Raw genomic sequence first — 20,922 nt, 5'->3', positions numbered from 1 at the left:
TAATAACTATACATAGTTATTAATAGTTATTACAATATTATTGACTATATTCCTTATGCTTTACTTTTACATCCTCATGACTATTTTTATAACTGGCAATTTATACTTCATAATTCCTTTTGCAAGGTGTGTTTTGTACTTATTTGTAATCATAGATGAAGAATAAACTGAACATAACAAACAAATCCATAGTTTCATTTGCATGTCTGTTGTGAAACATAAATTACCTTAAGTGGAATTATATAGCAATCCATATTCAGATACTGAATGAGGGAGCTGGGTTCTAGTCCCAACTTGGCCATGACCAGCTGCTTGACCTTGGGTAAGTCACTGCTCTTGGACACTTGCAGTCAGCCTCCCCAGTATCCATTCCTCCATTGCCCCATCATCAGAACCCCAACATTTCTTTGGAAAACTGCTTTTCCTCCATTCTAACCCATGTGATCTTGTGTAAGGAGTTGGGCCTGATAGGCTCAAAGGAATCATTCTATCCCAGAAATTAGTTCAAAGGCAGACATAAAACATAGTCAAGGCAATGAGATCTGAGAAGACATTTTCAAGGGCTTCTAACATAAAGATTTCTCTCCCTGCTGTAGCTCCTAATAATGTCACGTAAGGTCTATAATTAATGCAGCCATGTGACCACAAGGATACTCATAGAAACTAGATTGCCAGCAGTGGATGAATCCTGAGGAAGACAGAATGGAAAATACACAGAACCTCAGTTACATTGTTGAGCAGTGGGCAGCTAGATGAAGCCATACCTGAAGCTGATTACCCCATACTTTCCTGTTACGAGCCAATAATTCCCTTCCCTATTAGAGTTTATTGTCTATAATATAAATACTCCTAACAATAACACTTAACAATCTCTCTGGGCCTCCATTTTCTCATAAATAAAATAAAGGATATGAATAATCTCTAAAACTTCTGCCAGCTCTCACATCCTGTGAGTCTCTGAAAGCTAAATATACTCATAAAAATGTAAGTGCGTTATCATTTACTAGTAAGCACTAAGGAAAATAAGACTTCCAACGCTCGCCCCCCACTTCACCGAAAGATAGCTGGAATGCAGACAGAAATTCTTAATCTTTGGCCTGTACCAGGAGTTCCCCTGATCTCTACTCTTTCCCCCTATACTTCAGCCACTTGCTCCTGTACTCTGAGAGTGGGGGAAGGGTGGTCTGAAAGGAAGTATATAAGGTGGCCCTGCTTTAGAAGACTTTGGATTTTTGTTGGTGGTGCCCATGGCCTTAGACCCTTTGTTCAGATTTTGACCTCTTCTACCCAGACTCTTTGACCTGCGCATGCCCCTGTGCATTCTCTCTCTACCCCAGGATCTGACCTCTGAATCATATATTTAGTTTGCCAGCATCCCGTCATGTCTGCATTCCCACCACTGACCACCTTCAATCAGTTGGAAGTGATGGTATACTAGCCAGTAACTCCAGAACACAGATTTGTTTATTTGTAGCAACAGGGCTTAGAGGAAAGGGACGGGGATGGTCGTTCAGTGGAGGAGAGTCACTTAATAAAAGAGATTAAGCACCTTAGAAGCCCGAAGGGTAGAGCAAATGGATACACTGCACTAGCAATTACGTAAGAAAGGTTTCACATATGAGGATACATAGCCCACTTAAAATAATGCATTGGGACATGCAATTGTAATCAACATCCTAATTTGGAAAAGCATTGTCAGCGTCTCCCTGCCAGGTATTGCACTGGGACACTGGGTCCATACCTGATGGCATTGGGAACCTCAGGAAGAAGTGATATGGAAAGAATCCAGGTTGTTTTCCTGGAAATAGAAATTAAAAGCATGCTGCAGATTAAATTTGCTCTTGATTCTGGCTTTGCAAGATGCATGAAAAAAGACAGATCATCAGTACTGTTTAAATTAATTCATTTAACATTTTATGACCAGAAAATCTTTCCATATAGAGATAACTGAGACAACTTTCCACCTATTCTTTGGGAGCTCAGGAGCTGGACACCAGACCAGTCAGGTTGCAGCAGGACACAGAGCTCATCCCATAGGGCTCAACGAAAGGGCTCCTTGCAGACGTGTGGGGAGGGCTGGGGAGGCACCCAGATCTGAACCACAGCGGGAAACCACTACCACCCCTAAGAATGAAGAGCCAAGCGGAGGAAACAGGAGAATGGGAACTGTGGAGGAGGGATTGCCTGGCGGAAGCTGAGATTCTGCCAGGGGAAAGGCTTCAGGGCAGAAGCAGTAGGGGGAAAGCACCTTGACCTGTCCTGTCTCCCTCCCATTCTCCAATCCCCTGCAGTGCCTATCACTGTCTGACCTGAACAGAAAACCCATGAGTAAGGGAGCCCAGATGATCCAGTCGACGGGGATCAGCCCCCCAGGGAAAGAATACAGCAGAGGAAGGGTCGAGAAGGGACATGGCAGCATAAAGAACAAGTGATCAGCCTACTCCACCCCATTTACCATCCAGCTTCCACTGTTGCCCTTCATTTGAGTGATAAAAATCTCAGCCCAAACACAAGGAGACACAAGTGTCATCAGACACGGTATTATTACAGTGATGTCATTTCAAGTGTCATCCCACCTGGAATCTAAATTTTGAGGTTAGCTACCACAAGTACTCTTCATACAAAGTAGTAGAGAAAAGGAAAGCCTTGGGGAGGGAGAATCAGTTAGCATAAAATAAGTTTGACTACTGTAGCCTGTCATGAGGCCAGAGCTGACAATCATGGCTTCCTTCTTTCATTGCCTATTCTATGTCCACCTTACCCTCTTCCAGCACCTCAGTTGGTGGGGAGACCCAAACCTTCATCTCAAAATAACTGATCCCTTACTAGTTCTCTCTACATTGGGCTGCCAATGACTGAACTTTGTTATTGGAATGGAAGTTCTAACGAGTGGCCCCATGAGTCCCCTGGCTAATCCCAGTATAGTCTTCTCAGCCCTGTTGCATAGCAGCAACCCAATTTCCCTTTGACAGCCAGGACAGTGATCCCCTTATCTCCGCATTGATTCAATGGCATAAGGAGTTCCAAAAAGAGCAAGGACAAGCTTGGCTTCCAACTCATCAAAACCATGGCTGTGTTCCTTGATGGGAACATTCTTCTCTTAGAAAGCAACCTGTCAACTCCAAACCTGTCAAGCACAAGATCATGAAGATGGAAACAAAAATTCTATTAAGTAAAGAATGAATTGTCATAGTTAGAAGGGCCACTCCTACTAATTCTTCTCTGTGGTTCCTAGCCCACGTATTCTCATTACGGAGAAGACACCAGATATTGACTGCTGCTTTAAAGCATATGCTATTCAGGTAAGCTCACCCTTTGCATGGCGTCGTATCCAGCTGGCCTGTTGAACCTTCACTGGAGGTGCACCTTAGAAATGCTGTGTTAAGATGACAGAGATGCTGTCAGTCTTTATCCCCAGATGACGCTATGAAGCAGAGCAGCCCACAGATTTTGGAATTGTTATGTATGACAAAAATGCATGACTATATTCTTCAAGCCAGTCTCTTTTGGGGTCTCTTTATTACATTGTTTTAGCATTAGTCTAAGATAGCAATTTTGGCTGTTAGCACAGCCCGAAGTTGTGCTTTTTCTGGCTAGGTTTCTGGGCGGGGACTGGGGGGAAAGTGGAGAGAGAGGAGAGACACTGGCACCATAACTTGGGCTCAAATACACCCATATGCTGCATGTTCCCTGCCAGGCAACCCTGTGCCTCAAAAACCACCCTGTGCTTCAACTCGAGACACTGCCCTGGCTCGTGTGCTCCCTCGATGATGGAGGGGAGGGTGGGGGAAAGAAGGAACACTTAGAGGTCAGTAAGGACGCTCAAACCTGCCAGATCCAGTCCATCACCGCTTTAATACACCCGCCATCCTGAGGCAGCACTAATGTGGCCCTGCTGTTTCTCTGCCTTGAAGAGATGATGGGGTAGGCAGCGATCTGCCCAGGGAGTGAGAAAGAATTCAACTCAGCTGAGAAGCTATCCCCTGGGCTACCCCCCATCTCCTCCACAGCCCTCTCTGTTGTTCTGTGTTGTTGTTAATCACACAGAGACTCCAACTCCGTTCTGTCTCCTCAGGGGATTCTCACAGTCTTTTTGACGGTTTCTCAGATCCACTGACCTCCATCTCCCTTCTGTGGCTTTGTCAGGGAAGGGTTGAATGAGCAGGACTGGTTCCCTGTCCTGTGCTAAGACGAGGCTTCGGAGATAGAGAGTCAGATCGTGGAGAACCTGTAGCAGGAGGCAGAGGATTAATAGGAAGGCAGGTACAGAGTGGATGACTCCATTTATATGCAATTTCCATAATAGGCCTATCCATGGAGACAAAACGCAGAGCAACAGTTTCCAGGGGCTGGGGAGTGACTGCCCAATAGGCATGGGGTTTTCTTTGGGGGTGATGAAAATGTTCTGGAGCTAGGTAATGGTGATGATTGTACAACATTGTGAATGTATTAAATGCCACTGAATTGTATACTTTAAAGGTGGCTAACACAGTGAATTGTATGTTATATGAATTTTATCACAATACAAAAAAGGAGTCAGGCATTTGGGTTTTATTCTAATTGGAGAGAGAAGACTCTGAAGGGTTCCAGAGTGAATCTGGCAGTGACTGAAGTAAACAGAGCTGTAAAAGAATCATTTGACCTTGGAGTCTTTCTTGGAGCATCTGTTCCTTGCAGCATGGGGAAGTGATGGGGATGGAGGCAAGTGAGGGAGCGAGCAGGCCAAGGAGAGGCGCTGACTCCAGAAAGGGGGCAGGCACCTGGGCAATACACCTCTCCTAGATTTTCCTGATGTCATGGATTTTTGTTGTTTCTGTTCCTTTGTTTTCAATTACTCAGCATTCTATCACCTTCTTATTTGGGGAGAATTTAGGAAGGGGAGATCCTCCTTTGTAAATCTTGGTGATAGGTAGAGACTTTCTTCTCAATCCGCAATCTGAGAAGGCCAGAACCATTCTCTCTGTGCCCCGCACCTCCACCTGCCAACAGTGCTGATCTCAGACATCTGACCTGGCTCAGCTAACGGCGTGCACCCTCTGGGACTTCCAGTCATGGAGACTTAGGCAAAGACACAGAAGCAGGGGAGAGACACTCACAACAGCCACGCCCAAGGATGAGCGTCCACTGGCGGCAGCAGGGGTGGCGATGGGACTTTGGCATTGAGTGTCCAGGGGCAGCTGCACCCAGCAGCATTTGCACCACACTGGCCCTAAGGGGTGACCTTGGATGGGTAGCCACTGCCTGGCTTCTTGTCCTAGTTATCTTCTGAGCCAGGTTTGCCAGGCTCTCTTCAATTCTCAAGCTACCTAATAGGCTTCACTAAACTCTGTGACGGCTGAAGTTAGCCAGAGCTTGATTCTGTTCCTTGTAACTAGGAAGCCTAATGTTGAGGTCGTCTTCCCGCCTCCCTTCAAGACAGGAAACATGGTGCATTCCAGTGAAATGCCCATGGCTCCTTGCAAAATGGAAGAGCTGTCTGCACCTTCATCCTTGTGTGCATTGCACTTTAAACATTACAGATGTGGAAACAAAATGCATTTCCATGCACTGAGTTATTGTAACTATAGTGATGGGCAGAAAAAGCACTGCCTTACCAGTTAGAAGACCAGGCCACATTAACTGTGCAACCTTGGGCAAGTCAGTTTCTTCTCTTTTCAGGCTGAGATGAACTGTGAGCCCTTTACCTGTACTTAAGATTCTGTGATTTGGGAAACGCGTAGGAAATATTTTATATTAGCACCATGCCTAGGAAAAGAAACTTCTCTCTCACAAAGAGGCTCCATCTGATTCAGTGTCATACAACTAAGACAACTTCAGTTGTCTGTCTTTACTTCATCTATTAAATAATGCAAAGTCTGTTAGACAAGGAATTCCAGTTAACAGCAGCCTCTGCTCCCTGTGGGGTATGCCATCTGCAATAACACTAATGAGAGCTCACACTTGGATAGCACTTACTACACGCCAAACACTGTTCTAGGAGCCTTTCATATATTAGCTCATTTAATCTTTACAACAATCCCATGAAGCAGGGGTTCTTATTACCCCTATTTTACAGATGAAGAAACAGAGGCAGAGAGAGGTTGGATAACTTTCCCAAGGTCACACAGCATGTAGGTGCTAGAGGCAGTATTGAAACTCAAACGATTTGGCTCCAGAATCCAACTGCCTTAGGGGTGTGTGTGTGTGTGTGTGTGTGTGTGTGTGTGTGTGTGTGTTAAAATTCATTTAACATAAAATGTACTATTTTAAAGTATACAATTCAGTACCATTTAATATACTCAGAGAGTCCATGCTTTTAATGATCTACTATACTGCCAAAACAATATATATCATCTAATAAATAAACCCAACTTACCATCAGTTTTACAGATCAAGAACATAGTGAGATGGGATGGTAATTTCTTTCACGCACTCCCCTGCATTGGATGGCAGCAATGTAATTTCCCAATGAAGATTCTAGCATGTGGTGTGATTCATGGTACTGGAGAGCTTCTAGGTCTCGTCCACTCTTTGCCTCCACAAAGGCCACACCTAATCTTCATCAGCCTGGAAAGATGAGTGTTCACCACGTTTTAACACTTCAGTGGAGGCTCTAGCAAGGAAATCCTACATTTCCTTAGAGGGCCGGTCACACGGTTTAATGACATGTCATCGCCAGAAAGTCCTAACCTACGTCCTCTTTTGCACTTGAAAGCTTTCAACTTTGGGGCCGGAGGGGGAAGAGCAGAAAAAAGATGGTTAACATTTCTTCTGTGACAATCCTTCATGTCGAGTGCCTGGACCACCAAGACCTGGTGGTGTGGGGCCTTGGAGCAAATTATCGCTACTTCTGTGTAGCCGCCCCCATGACATTCATTCACTCAGCAACTATTGGTGGCAGGTGCTGTGCTGAGCCCTGGCATCAGGGAGGGTTGGAGGGTAGCTGGGGGTGGGGGGTGTTGGGCCAATGGTTGTCATCCAGGTCAGGCAGGAAGTCAACTAATGGAGCTTTTCAAAATCCAATATTCACTCCCACTAGATCCTGACATCCATGTACAGGCTGGAGTGGCCAGTGGATTTGGGGGACATGTGTTTCAAAAAATCTCTCCCAGATACCTCTGAGTTTTTTTATCCCCACCAACACAACCGCGACCCAACACGTCACTCCAGGTGCACCTTCTCTTTCAGAACCATTGAAATTGGTGATTTCTGAGGCAACTTTGTCTAAAATTCTGTGGTTCATTCATTAATATATTTCTCAATTCAACACTTACTGAGTGCCTATTCTGTACCAAGCACTGGACTTATAGGGTGAATAAGACCTAGGCAGACACGAGCCCTGCCTCCTGGAAGCCCTTCCTCTGGTTGGGGCAGAGAGACATGCAAACCAAGTGTCCATATAACATGAGGGGCCTGGCACACAGGCGAGCATTTTAGGAACTGACTGTCCCTCAGGATGCAGTCCAACTCCCTCTTCTCCAGCATACATGACTCCTTTGCCTTCTTTTCAAAGCTCCTGTTTGCCCATGGTCGAACACCACTATATCACAAACAGCTGACAAGTTCTAAACCTAATGTGTCTACCTTCCTTCTGGTTTCAGATGCAAAGCACATCCTCCACGACACCACACATCAATCCCCAACTCTGCATGCGAACACTCCTCTGCCTAAAGGCCATTTTAATGAGGGAGTTGGTTCAGGCATCAGCTATAGTGCATTAATATTCATGGTTAGTATTTGTAAAAACCTTTGTTGCAATCTTTTGTTTCTGTTAAGAGGGATTCTTAAAATGGCCAGAAATTCCCAATTCCTGTTTATTCTATCTAGTCCTGTATTTTCAGAGTATTTTCTCTTTGGGCTTCCATTATTTCATCAGGGTTGGCAAGGAAAGTTAGTTCTGCTCCTGTCCAAGTGTTAAATGGATACTCGTGTGTCTTTTTGCCACATCGGTATAATTAATTTTATTGCAAATAGGATTTTTCTTTTTTCTCCTCTGCATGCAAATGTGGTACCCTTTCAGTGTTTGCATAATAGCAGTAATTCTTTCATTTGTACAAAAGGACATGCATTATTTTGGCAGATAGATGTAGCTTTGATGGAGAGATTATTACATTTCCAAAAGCAAAGAGAATAAATCAGAATTTATCCAGACACTGACTAAACACCCCCATCCCCCAACTGCACTGATCATGGGCCAAGTGGCTGACACACTCCACTTTCCTCCCAGAGAATAAACCTTGCAGAATAGTGGGGTCTTGCTGGCTAATCTCCATTCTCTGCCCTGTTCTATGGACTGTCGCACCTGGGCTCCCCTGCCCCCTGGCTTCTGGTTGGGTTTGGCTAGTGGGAGGCACCAGCATGAGAATGGACGGTGGGAAGAGAGAGAGGCCGGACTGTTTACTCTCCCGGCTCCCCCCTGCCTGCTGTGTGTCAGGCAGTGGTTGTTCTCCTCGCAGGCCACAGCTCCCAGCCAGAAGACCCTCTTTCCCCTGATCCCCTTCTCTCTCCTTGCTGCTCTAGGCCAGATCCCGGGAGTTTTATCACCCCACAGAGCTGGTGAAGCCTGCCCACGTCTATATAAATAGTCTTTATGTTCAACCCCTTTGAGCGTGCCATCTCTTTCCTTCCGGGACACTCAGAAAACCACCGTATTCCTAAGACTTAGTGTAGTTCACTAGGAACACACACACACACACATCCATAGCACTGAAAAAATAATAAGGACACCCCAAACTACCGAGACACAGAAGCATCACATGTCTCCGCAGAGTATTTAAAATCCCACAAAGCAGAAGAGCAGTTTGCTCCAGGTGTAGCTCGTGTCACTGCAGTTATGTAAATGACTGACACTGTTGGTTTGGCCTACCTGGCACTTGTCACTTGTTTCTGGTCACAGCCCCCGGATTGTCCTTGAGAGGCCATTCTTTCCTTCTCTTGGTACATGGGGATTGGATGGGCTATTCTCCTTCTTGGCTCAGAGGAAATAGGAGACTCTGGCTGGATGGCCACTCAGGGCCACCGTGTTGGTTCAAGGGTGGGCATATGATCTAAGCCAGGTCAATGAAAACCAACTGTATGAAATTCTGGAACCTTGGCTGGAGCAGGAAAAGGTGCTTTCCTTTCTCTGAGGTTGCCAAGGACATAAACTAAAGCTTTAGTGGTCGTCTTCCATGAGGGGCAGAGCCTGCCTAACTGAACACTCACAAAGGAAGCAGAGCTAAGAAATGGAGAAAGAAAAACTGAGTTCACGGGGAGGCCGGATGGCTCAGTTAGTTAGAGTGCGTGCTCTTGGCAACAGGGTTGCCGGTTCAACAACTGCACGGGATGGTGGGCTGCGCCCCCTGGAACTAGATTGAAAACAGCGACTGGACTTGGGGCTGAGCTGTGCCCTCTACAACTAATACGGAAAGACAATGACTTGGAGCTGATGGGCCCTGGAAAAGGCGCACTGTTCCCCAATAAACTGTTCCCCTTCCCCAATAAAATCAAAAACAACAACAACAACAACAACAAACTGAGTTCTGATCACATCGTTTGAGCCCTGGATCGATTGCATTGCCATTACAGTTACATAAGTCAAACGTTCTGTTTCTTTAACTTACTTAAGCTGGGTTTCTGTCGCTTGCAACTGAAAGAATCCTAGCTAGTACATTGAAGATGGAGGCTCTTTATAAACTAAGAATCATCATGAACTGGGTAAGGGGAAGACAGAAGAAAACAGAATATACTATTTCTGGAGCATGTATTGTATGCTCTAGAATAGAGCACATCTAAATGTAGGTTAATTTATTTCATTCTCAAAATAACTTTGCTCAGCTATGTTGGGGAACTTGGCAAGTGCTCCACAATTAGCAAATGGCAGGGTTAAGTTCAAATCAAGGACAGTCTGCTGGCAAAGTTATGGTTGCTCCCCTCTGATGTGCTGCCACCATCACCATCATCATCTTCCTCTTCCTCCTCACTCTCATAATCATCATCTTCTTCAGGAAGCTCACTGAGCATCTGGACCACAAGAACAGGCAGCTGAGTTTCCCAACCAGTGGAAAGCACAGACCCCAAAACACACACATGAGTGTGCTAATCACTATAACATGAAGGAGAGAGTGAACAGTACCAATAAAGAGAAGCAGACATCATGTTAAGAAGGATTCTTTCCTCCATCTAAAGATTAGGAAAGAGTCTGAGCAAAGACCTGAAGGTTAGGAATGTCAGACCACAGAGACTCAGTTCGCACATTTGCAGACTTGTGTAGCAATCCTAGTTGTCCAAGGTTCTCTCCTTGGCTCCCTTCTCTGTTTTCCCTTTTTTATTTAATTTTATCATTTTCTCTTACTTATTGTGGTAAGAACATCTAACTTGAGATCTACCCTCTTAACAAATGTTTTAAGTGTACATACTGTTGACTTGAGGTACAATGTTGTACAGCAGATCTCTAGATAACTCCCCCTTCCCCACTCCCCAAAGCCCCTGACAACCACCATTCCACTCTTTGATTCTATGAACGTGACTATTTTAGAGACCTCACAGAAGCTGAATCATGCAGTATTCATCTTTGTGTGACTGGCTTACTTCACTTAGCATGATGTCCTCAAGTTTCATCCATCCACGTTGTTGCATATTGCAGAATTTCCTTCTTGTTAAAAGCTGAATGGTATTCCTTTGTGCATATATACCGCATCTCCTTTATCCATTCATTTGTTGAGGGACACTCGGGTTGCGTCCACATCTTGGATCTTGTGAATAGTGCTGCAATGAACATGGGAACGCTAATATCTCTTTGAGGTCCTGGTTTCTTTTGGATAAATGCCCAGAAGTGGGAGTGCTGGATCATATGATAGCTCTATTTTTAATATTTTGAGGAAACTCCATACTGTTTTCCATAGCAGCTGTACCAATTCATTGTTAAGAGGATAAATCCTAAGTGCTCTCATCACAAGGAGAAATTCTATTTTCCTTTTATCTTTTCCTCTTTCTTTTCTTTTTATTGGATCTAGATGAGAAGATGGATATTAGCTGAACCTATTGTGATAATCATTTCACAATATGTGTAAATCAAATCCTCAATGCTGTATGCCTTAAACTTATACAGTAATGCATATCAATTATTTTCAATAAAACTGGGGCGGGGGGAGAAAGAGGTATCATGTGTTCAAACATTGATATTTGTTCTAAATATGGTGTAAATTCAGCCCTAGAGACAGCCCTTTTTTTCTCTTCAGCAGAAACCCCACTGTTGGCCTCCCCTTTCCCCTACCGTTGTCTCATTACTCCGTGAACAAGTGACAAGCTTTCACACATGCATCAATGCCTCATTTTAGCACACTTCCTTCCTACATCCATTAACAAAAGGTGTTGTGCTGATGCTAAACCAGGCAGGCAGATCAACCCCGTTAGTCAGTGCATCTGCCAAGTAAAACACACAAAAATATGATGCACTATTTTTAAAAGCAAGTTTAGTCTCCTGGGATTGTTGAGTCCCTAGGTTCTTGGTTTTGTGAGCCCAAGGGACCAAGCAGGTTAGTTTTAATTGTTTAACTAGGCCACTTAAACCACTGAGCCCTCATCTAATAGGACAATATTTATAGGCATTGCATCATCGCATAGTTGAATTGTTCTTCTCAAACTGAAATCATCCTTCAGTTTGTTGGGATCTTTTTTAACTCAGGAGGAAAGAAATGAACTGTCTCTTTATTAATAGAAACTACTGATAAAAACAGAAGAGTAGAAAAATGTTGAGATGCTAACTTTTTAGCAATGTAAAAAGCAAACTCTCTCCTGGCAAGATTCATAGCTATTCAAAATTTGAAGGTGATATTTTTGGCCACTGAAGGCTGAGAAAAAGTTGCTTGAAATTTCTAGTCTGGAAAACACATTATAATGGTTTAATATAACTTTATTGTTCATGTGGTAGAGATTGATGAGGTTTTCATTGTTTGAACTACACTCGACACATTGTAAGAATGAGTTTATTTTGCTGTTATTTTTTTCAGATGAACTTTCCATCTATGTTTCACCCTCATGATTGGGTTGTTTTATTTATCAAAACTAATCGATATATTTACTCATGATTTAATCAGAATTATATCAATGATTATTTATTGGACACTTACTATGTACCAGGTGCTGTATGTAAACACACCAGACGTAGAATGTCACTTGATTCTCAAACAATCCTATTAGTTTCTATTATTACCAACACATTGACATTGAGGAAAAGGAGGCTTACAAGTTTATGTAACCTGCCCAAAGTCACACAAATAGTAAACCGTGCCACTGGGACTTAAAGCCAAAACTGTGTGATTCCCAAGCCTCATAGCCACTACGTAAGGCTGATTTCATCAACAAATAGATTATGCATTTTCTCCATCCAGGTCTGCAGTTGAATCATAGAATTTTTGAGATGGTTTTGCTGGGGGAGGCGCTACGCTATGTGAAGAGCACTGAAATCCCCATCAAAAACAACAGACTTTTAAGTTGCTTTATTTTCACTAGAACAGTAAAAATGCTTAGAAATTTGGACATTTTTCTATAATAAATATAAGTAAAATTACTTAATAAAAATGTTATTTTAAGCATGTAGTTAGGTACAATATGTACCTTTCAGAAACTAAAATTAAATGGATTTTAAAACAAAGTGAAAAAGTTTAGAGTGTCAATTAATTAGACTTCTAGTCAAGATGAAGCATCAAAGATGAATGCTTTGATCCACCTCCTTTACTCCAAACAAACTTCAATGATTGATCAAATATAAGAGAGGGGGGGAAAGATAAACATTTCCATCAACCAGAGGTGGCCATGAATTACAAAGTGGTAAGTGGGTTTGAAGCCACAGCTTTGTTATTTCCCAAGTCTGCAAGCACATAGTGGCAGGTCAAATTTTGGCGCCTACCATGGAAAGGGAACTAAAAGGGCTTCATGCGCAAGAGTGGATCAGAACCAAGCTCACTGTTTGAAGCCAGAGGCTGGAATGCCCCCCCCCTTCTCTACAGAAAGGAGTCTATTAAGAAAAAGTCTATTAATCAACACACTTCCTGAGACTACACAGGGGATTCTTGGCTTAGGAAAGCCAGCTGTAGATATGACTTTCTGGCCAGGAACTGAGCCAGCCACCTGCTGCCCCAGCACTGGTCTCTGAGAGCCCCAACATCACTGCGGAGCAAATTCCACCTGGTGCTGTACTGAGGACATGAAGCAGGGTCAGATGGAGGCAAATGCAAATCCCCCAAACTGCTAGACAGATAAGATAAGACACACAGACACACACACATGCACACACACACACTCAAAATGCGGCTGCCGTAACAAATGAAGTAATCTAATATTAAAGAAGACAACCTATGAAACCATCAAAATCAATTGAAACATGAAATGCCGAGAGATAAAATTAATTTTCTGAAACAGTCATACAAAGACTTTAGAATAAGTACGTCTAGAATGTTCAAAGGCATATGTCAAGGGAACAAGTCCATTAAGACTAAGTAAGAAATTCTGAAACACACAAGAGATAAAAATTTTAAAAAACCAGGTGGCTATTAAGAAAACCCAAATATGTATTGGAACTAAAAAAATGTAGCTACCAAAATTAAAAATTCAAAAGACAAGATAAACTCTAGATTAGATACAGACCGTAATGAATTAGAAAATGGTTGTGAGATATACACATAGAACTTACTCCTGAGTGACAATGAGATGATTTTTCATATAGTAATTAACAGACATGGAAGATCCCTTGAGAGGCTCCAACCTGTATTTGGTGGATCTTCCAAAATAAGAGGATGGAGGAAATTATGGAGGAGTAATATCTGAAGTAATTACAGCTGAGAATTTTCATAATTGCAAAAGACATGTGTCTTCTGACATAAAGGACACTCTGTGGATAGAGCACATGAACACACAGATCATCAGTGATAAGAAAAAAACTCCTAAAAACTACCAAAGAGAAAAGACAAAAGAATACCTGGAGAAACCAGTAGGCTGACAATGATTTATTTTTAGCAACAACTGTGGCCAGAAAGCAGTGTAGAAACATCCTTAATATGCTAAAAGAAAATAGCTGTCAACCTAGAATTTTATATCCAGCTAAATTATTATTTAAAAGTGAGAGCAAAAAAGACACTTTCAAAGGCATGAAAACTAAATGAGTCCTCCCACGTACAAATCCACATTTACATACTTAGTATAGTATGTATTTCAGTAAAAAGAAATGTGATAGTACAGCAAAGATAAGGAATAGAAGAAACAATGAAATAATGGTAAGAAGAAAAGTAATTAAATATGTTTTGAGCTAACTAAATATTGATTGTACATATGCTATGTTTAGAGGGATAGAAATTTTAACAAATAATATATTTATTAGAATATTTTTAATTCAAATACGATATGGTAAAATTCCAGGGAAATCACTAAAAAAAAAACAGGTTAACAACCAACAGACAGAAAAATAAAAGTATTATTAAAATAATTTTCCAACTTAATAAAACACCAAAAAGGCTGGGGTGGCTGTGAGGAAGAACACAGGGAAAATGCAAATAGAGAGAAAACACAAAATAAGTTAAAGTACGTCAGTAATCACAATAAATGCAATTGTAGTAAATGCATTTATTACAAAACAGAGACTAACATATTGGATTGAATGGATTAAAAGTAAAGAGATGAAAAAAGTAAATAAAGATATATATATATATATATGTATATATATATATATATATATAAAATCTCCAAATAAAGCTAGTGAGCTGATGTTAATTTCATGCAAAAAGTTAATAGGAATTAGGAGGGGCATTACATGAGTATACAATAACAATCTACCAATAAGATATAAAAATCATGAATTTATATGCATATAAAAATGTAGCTTCAAAATATATAAAGCCAAAAAGAATTATAGGGAAATGGACAAATCTATAATCAGAATCCAAAATTTTTCAAACACTTCTATCAGACACACATATACCAAGCAAACAAAATTTAGTAAGGCTATAACAAATTTGAGAACAAAATTTAAAAGCATGATATAACACAAAATTTTCCAAATACTTTTCAATGTGGCCCCTTTAACAAACATATTTATATTAAAACCTAGTATACAAATGCACATGCTTGCATAGATAGATGATAGACACAATTTTACAAATATTCACCTTTAATACAGGAGATGCATTCTCATACAATTTGTTTCATTTCATTCTACTTTTTTTAAAGTGAGTTGCAATTGACTAAATTGATTTCACAACCCAAGAATGGATTGTGACCTACAGTTTACAAAACACTGATCTTATAAATATATACAGCTGCGTATCTGACATGTAACAGTTGTACTTTCATTTCAACCTGAAGAAAATAGCGTACACAATGGTGAAACCACAGAAACATAAAAGTTGGGAACGAGCTAGGATTTTTGCTATATACACTGCTATTCCACATTGTACTGGAGGTCAAAGTCAATGCACAAAGGAGGGAAAAAGAATCAAAGGTATATGAGTCTGAAAGGTTTAATATAAAAAACTAGCTGATTTGTTATCTGTGTAGGAAATTTAAGAGAATCTACAAACAAAGCTTTAGTAGTATAAAGAAAGGTTAACAAGGTTCTAAACACAAGAATAACAAATGTTACCATATGACCCAGCAATCGCTCTCCTGGGTATCTACCCAAAAAATATAAAAGCATTTCTCTATAGAGACACGTGTACTCCAATGTTCATTGCAGCTTTGTTTACAGTGGCCAAGACATGGAAACAACCAAAATGTCCTTCGATAGACGAATGGATAAAGAAGTTGTGGTATATATACACAATGGAATACTGTTCGGCGTTAAGGAAAGATGATATAGGAACATTTGTGACAACATGGATGGATCTTGAGAGTATAATGCTAAGCAAAATAAGTCAGACAGAAAAAGCAGAGAACCCTATGATTTCACTGATATGTGGTATATAAGCCAAAAACAAGACAAACAAATGAGAAACAAAAACTCATAGACACAGACAATAGTTTAGTGGTTACCAGAGGGTAAGGGAGGTGGGGGGAGGGAGATGAGGGTAAGGGGGATCAAATATATGGTGATGGAAGGAGAACTGACTCTGGGTGGTGAACACACAATGGAATTTATAGATGATGTAATACAGAATTGTACACCTGAAATTATGTAATTTCATTAACAATTGTCACCCCAATAAATAAATTTAAATTTAAAAAAATAAATAAATAAATAAAAATAAAAATAAAAACTTAGAAAAAATTAAAAAAAAAACAAATGTTAATAATTTTTCTAAATACCAGTAATGATGAATTAGAAAATGTAATAGAAAAAAGTTATCATTCATAATACCAGCACAAAGCATAAAGCACCTAGAAATGAATCTAAGATATGCATGGCCTTTCTGGAGAATATTACAAAACACTGGGAAAGATGAAGGAAAACCAGAATAAGTGGAGAGGCATAAACATGTTCAAGGATGATGAAGACTTGGGGTGAAGGCAACAATTCTCTTTAAAATACTCTGATATTGAATACAATGCCAATCAAAATCCCAACAGGAAAAGGTGATCCTGAAATTCATTTGGAAGAACAAGGAGACATGAATAGCTGAGATAGTTTTTAAAAAGAAGAAGGTTGGGGGACTTGCCTTGCAGAAAGCTAAGTTTATCTGTAGCCATAATAACTAAGACAATGTGGAGCTGGCTTAGCAAAGGACAGACACATCAATGGAGCAGGACAGAGAGTACAGAAACAGGCTACTATGTATATGAAAACTCGATATATGACAGAAGCAGCGTTGTAATCAATGCAAAAGGATGGGTCATTTAATAATTTATTCTGTGACATATCCAAAAGGAAAAATTAACACTCAGTCCTTAACTCACATTATGTAAAACAAATTCCAGGTAGAGTAAAACTTAGTATTAAACTTTAAAATGTCAAAAGAAAATATACACTATTTTAAGGTTGTGGAGAAAGAAAAAAATTGTTTTAAAGGAGAAATTTCTTAAATGAGAAGAAAAACGTACCAACCATAACGTAAAAGATTGATACATTTGTCATTAAAATTCACTTGTTAGGTCCAACAAAAGTTATCATGAACAAAGAGAAAGACAAGATGCAAACTGACAGGAAATATTTATGATGCATATAATTGACAAAGGGTTGGTCTCCCAAATGCACATAGAATGTCAACAGTTTGATAACAAAATGACAAACAATACAACGAAAAAGTGAGAAAAGGCTCTAAAACAGATAATTTACAGAAGAGCAAACTTGAGTGGACCATAAATCGATGAAAAAATATTTGAGACCATTAGGAATCAGAAGTCGCAAATTATATAACATTTCACAGTATCAGATTGCCAAAATTAAAACTTTTGATAACTCCAAGTACTGGGGGCCACTTATGGCTACAAGAACCCCCACGTATTATTTATGTTAGTATAAGTTGATACAACTACTTCGGAGAATAATTTGACCTTACCCTATAAAGATGAGCTACTCTACAACCCAGCAATCCCACTCCTAAGTATATACTGCAGAGAAACTCTCACATGTGTGTAAGCAGACAAGAAGGTGTAGCATTGCAATGAATGCATAAAATGCAAACAACATAAATGTCCATAAATGAAAGAAAGGAGAAATAAATTGTGGCACGTTCCTTCAGTGGGCTACCCTACACCGGGTAAATAGATACACTGGAAGCTATATGTGTCCGTGTGGATAAATCTTGACATGATGCTGAGTGCAAAAGCAAGTTGTATAATGATGTACTCAGGGTGATAATATTGGCAATATGTTTGAAAACCTGAAAATTATGTTATCTATAATTCATGGGTACACACAAATGTAGTAATAACATAAAAATATGTATGGGAATGATAAAAACCAAAATTATTGATTATCTCCGGGCAAGGAAAAGGGGAAATGGGATAAGGAAGAGGTTCTCAGAGACTTGAACTCAATCTTTAATGTTTTTTATCCTAAACAAAAAAGGGAAATATTAAGTTTTGACAGAGCTGGGTTCAAGTACACGGGTATTCGCTGTTACTCGCCATATTTTTCTATATTTCATCATAATTTCATCATCACAGTTAACTCTGTCCTCTTTGTGTTTACTTTTAGATTATGATGTTGTTTGATCGAGTTGATTCCGAATTAATAAATTGAAAGACCTAAACAAAATCTTCCTTGGATTACCTGTTCTCAAATGTTCTTTGTCTTCCAAAGATGCTGTTGCTGTGAAAACCTGTACTGTCACCTTATTTATGTCACTTCAATCTAGATAATTCCCGCCGATGCATAAGGATGAATTTATAATCTCAACAGAAATCTATTTTCTTAATCGGTCCTCCCTTTTTAAAAAATATAGAAGTAATATAACACAAATATAGGAAATTTGGGAAATAGAATTTTTTAATCGTTCAAAATGCTCCTCTGGCCAAAACTCCATATAGTCAACTCTCAGGATTTGAAACTATTCCTCACTAACCTTTATGCCTGTGTGTATTTTAATGCAGTTGTCACCGATTTCCACACATAACTTTGTGGCCTCATTCTCTTAAGTCAATATTGGTACACATTCTCCCTACTCTTTGCAACTTTCCTTTATGCTGTCTGCATAATAGTCTATCGAATCTTTCAATGATTATTTAAACTTTCTCCTATTTTTGGACATATTGGTTTCTTTTAATTTTGTATTTATATAACTAAACAGCCATGATGAACATTTTTGTGAAAATACGTTTTGTGTATTCTGAATTATTTTAGAACTGGGATTTCCAGGTAACAGAGTATGAACCTTTCAATGAATTACTTTCCCCGAGTGACCTTGCTGTTTGTATTGTCCCGTGGCAGTGCCTGACAGCAGTGAATGGCTTGCTGTAGCCCTGGACTCAAGTTGGAATTCTGTGGCAACGAGCACCAAATCCCACTAATTACTTTCTCCTAAAATATTAGCTTGAGTTACAATCTTTTGTGAATATTGCAAGAAGGCAAGCTGACAAGTGTCTGTTTTGACCTATTTATAAAATTTTCTAAAAGATAATCTGAGATCATAGTATCTCAAACACCATACATCTAATTAAAAATAACTCTTACTTCATGGCCCTATCCTTGAATTTGTTCATCTTACATAAAAACGATCTTCAAAATCTGGGGGGCAAGGGAAAATATTTTATTTTTTAATCTAAATTATTATAAATAAACTTCTTGAAAGTTGAGTTTTTAATAACACTGCTGGGGCTTCTGTATCTTCCTTAAGTATAAGAGGGACATATTGAGAAATACCAACGTATGAGAAATTAAACATAAGTTAAGATAATAAAGCCCAATCTGTTCTCAGGGTGATTAATTGAATGAAATCTTATTTTTTAAAAAATCACAGCACATTTTGTTTTTTCTGCCCAAATTGGTTGCTTGGGGCATATTTTGGAAGCAATTACGTGGTAGTAAAACTTGCAAGCATATATGTACAAGGATGTTCTTTGCAATACTCTAGAGGTAAAAAAAAAATTCCTCCAAACAGAATGAAAGTCTATTACTGGAAAATGGTTGACTGTGTTATCACCTGCATGGTATGGAATGCAATACAGAAAACGAAAAACAGGTTTCATCTCTACCCACTTAGTTGCAAAGATTTCCATGGGGTACTGCTAAGAGGTGAAGCAAGATGGAGACATTGTATAACAAAAACAAAGACAAAACTAGTTTATGTGTATATGTAATTGTATATGATCATATCACTAACATGGGTTATCTGTGGGGAGGAGTGAGCAGGAGGAGAAATGGAAGGAGGGGCAAGAAAAGGAAAAAAAAGTCTCCATTCTTACAATTGGGCAAGGGTTTAACTAAAATTCTATGAATGGGCAGTAAAAGAAGAAAGAAGAAGATATGCCACGCAAACACAGCGGAAGAAACTCAGTTCAAAACTTTCCCAGATTGGCTCCCTGAGTTACACCACTTAAAAGTCACCAGTATTGGAGACTGATAACAGATTCCACTTTTTATCCTTTATATTTAGTTGTATATAAGATTGTATAGTAGACAGCATAGAGTTCTCCTTTTACATAAATAAATAAATAAATAAATAAATAAATAAATAAATAAATAATAAAATCTTACAGGATGAAAGTAGGCACACTATATTAGTCAGAGTCCTCTAGAGAAACAGAACCAATAGGATAGATAGATGATGATAAGTAGAAAGAGAGAGAGAGATGATATAGATAGATAGATAGATAGATAGATAGATAGATAGATAGATAGATAGATAGATAGACAGATAGACAGTCTATACTCAAAGTCTACTGATTTAAATGTTCATCTCATCTAAAATATATATATATATATCCTCACAGCAACTTCATGCAGACTGATATTTGACCCAGACTAATATTTGGGTACTGTGGTCTAAACAAGTTGACACATAAAATTAACCATCACACTGACCAAATACTATCATTTCAAAACTATCAAGCCCACTGTACTTACCATTTTAAAATGGGCTGGACGAGATGGTCACATTTTCTCTTAAGTTACATTAGAAAATGTAATCAAAACACCCACAGCATTCAAGGTTCTTGAAACTGTGGCCTTGATCCTAATTTCCTTCACCGACCTGACTAAGTTAAGTGTTAGTGTGCATTTATAGAAGAACTTGGTGGATATATCAGCAATTTTCCTGAATATATTATATAGAATTACCTATTTTAAAAGCTATCTGCATGGGCCTTTCTATGGGATTAGTCATATTTCTCTGACTTACTTTTCCAGTCATTCTCATCTGTCTCCTCTCTGGCTCAGAAATCCCTGTCGCCTTCAAGACTCAGCTTAGATATTTTTGCTTCCTCCCCTATTTTCTCCCCTCTCTCCAAGTCCTGTCCCCACCCCAAGTATGGTGAGGTACTCCTCTTTCGTGCTCCCACTGCCCCTCTCCCATCCTCCACCCCTATACACCCTCC

This window comes from Rhinolophus hipposideros (assembly GCF_964194185.1).
Source record: "Rhinolophus hipposideros genome assembly, chromosome: 8".
NCBI lineage: Eukaryota > Metazoa > Chordata > Mammalia > Chiroptera > Rhinolophidae > Rhinolophus > Rhinolophus hipposideros.
The sequence above is the reverse complement of the archived record's forward strand: the minus strand, read 5'-3'. Positions refer to the sequence as shown.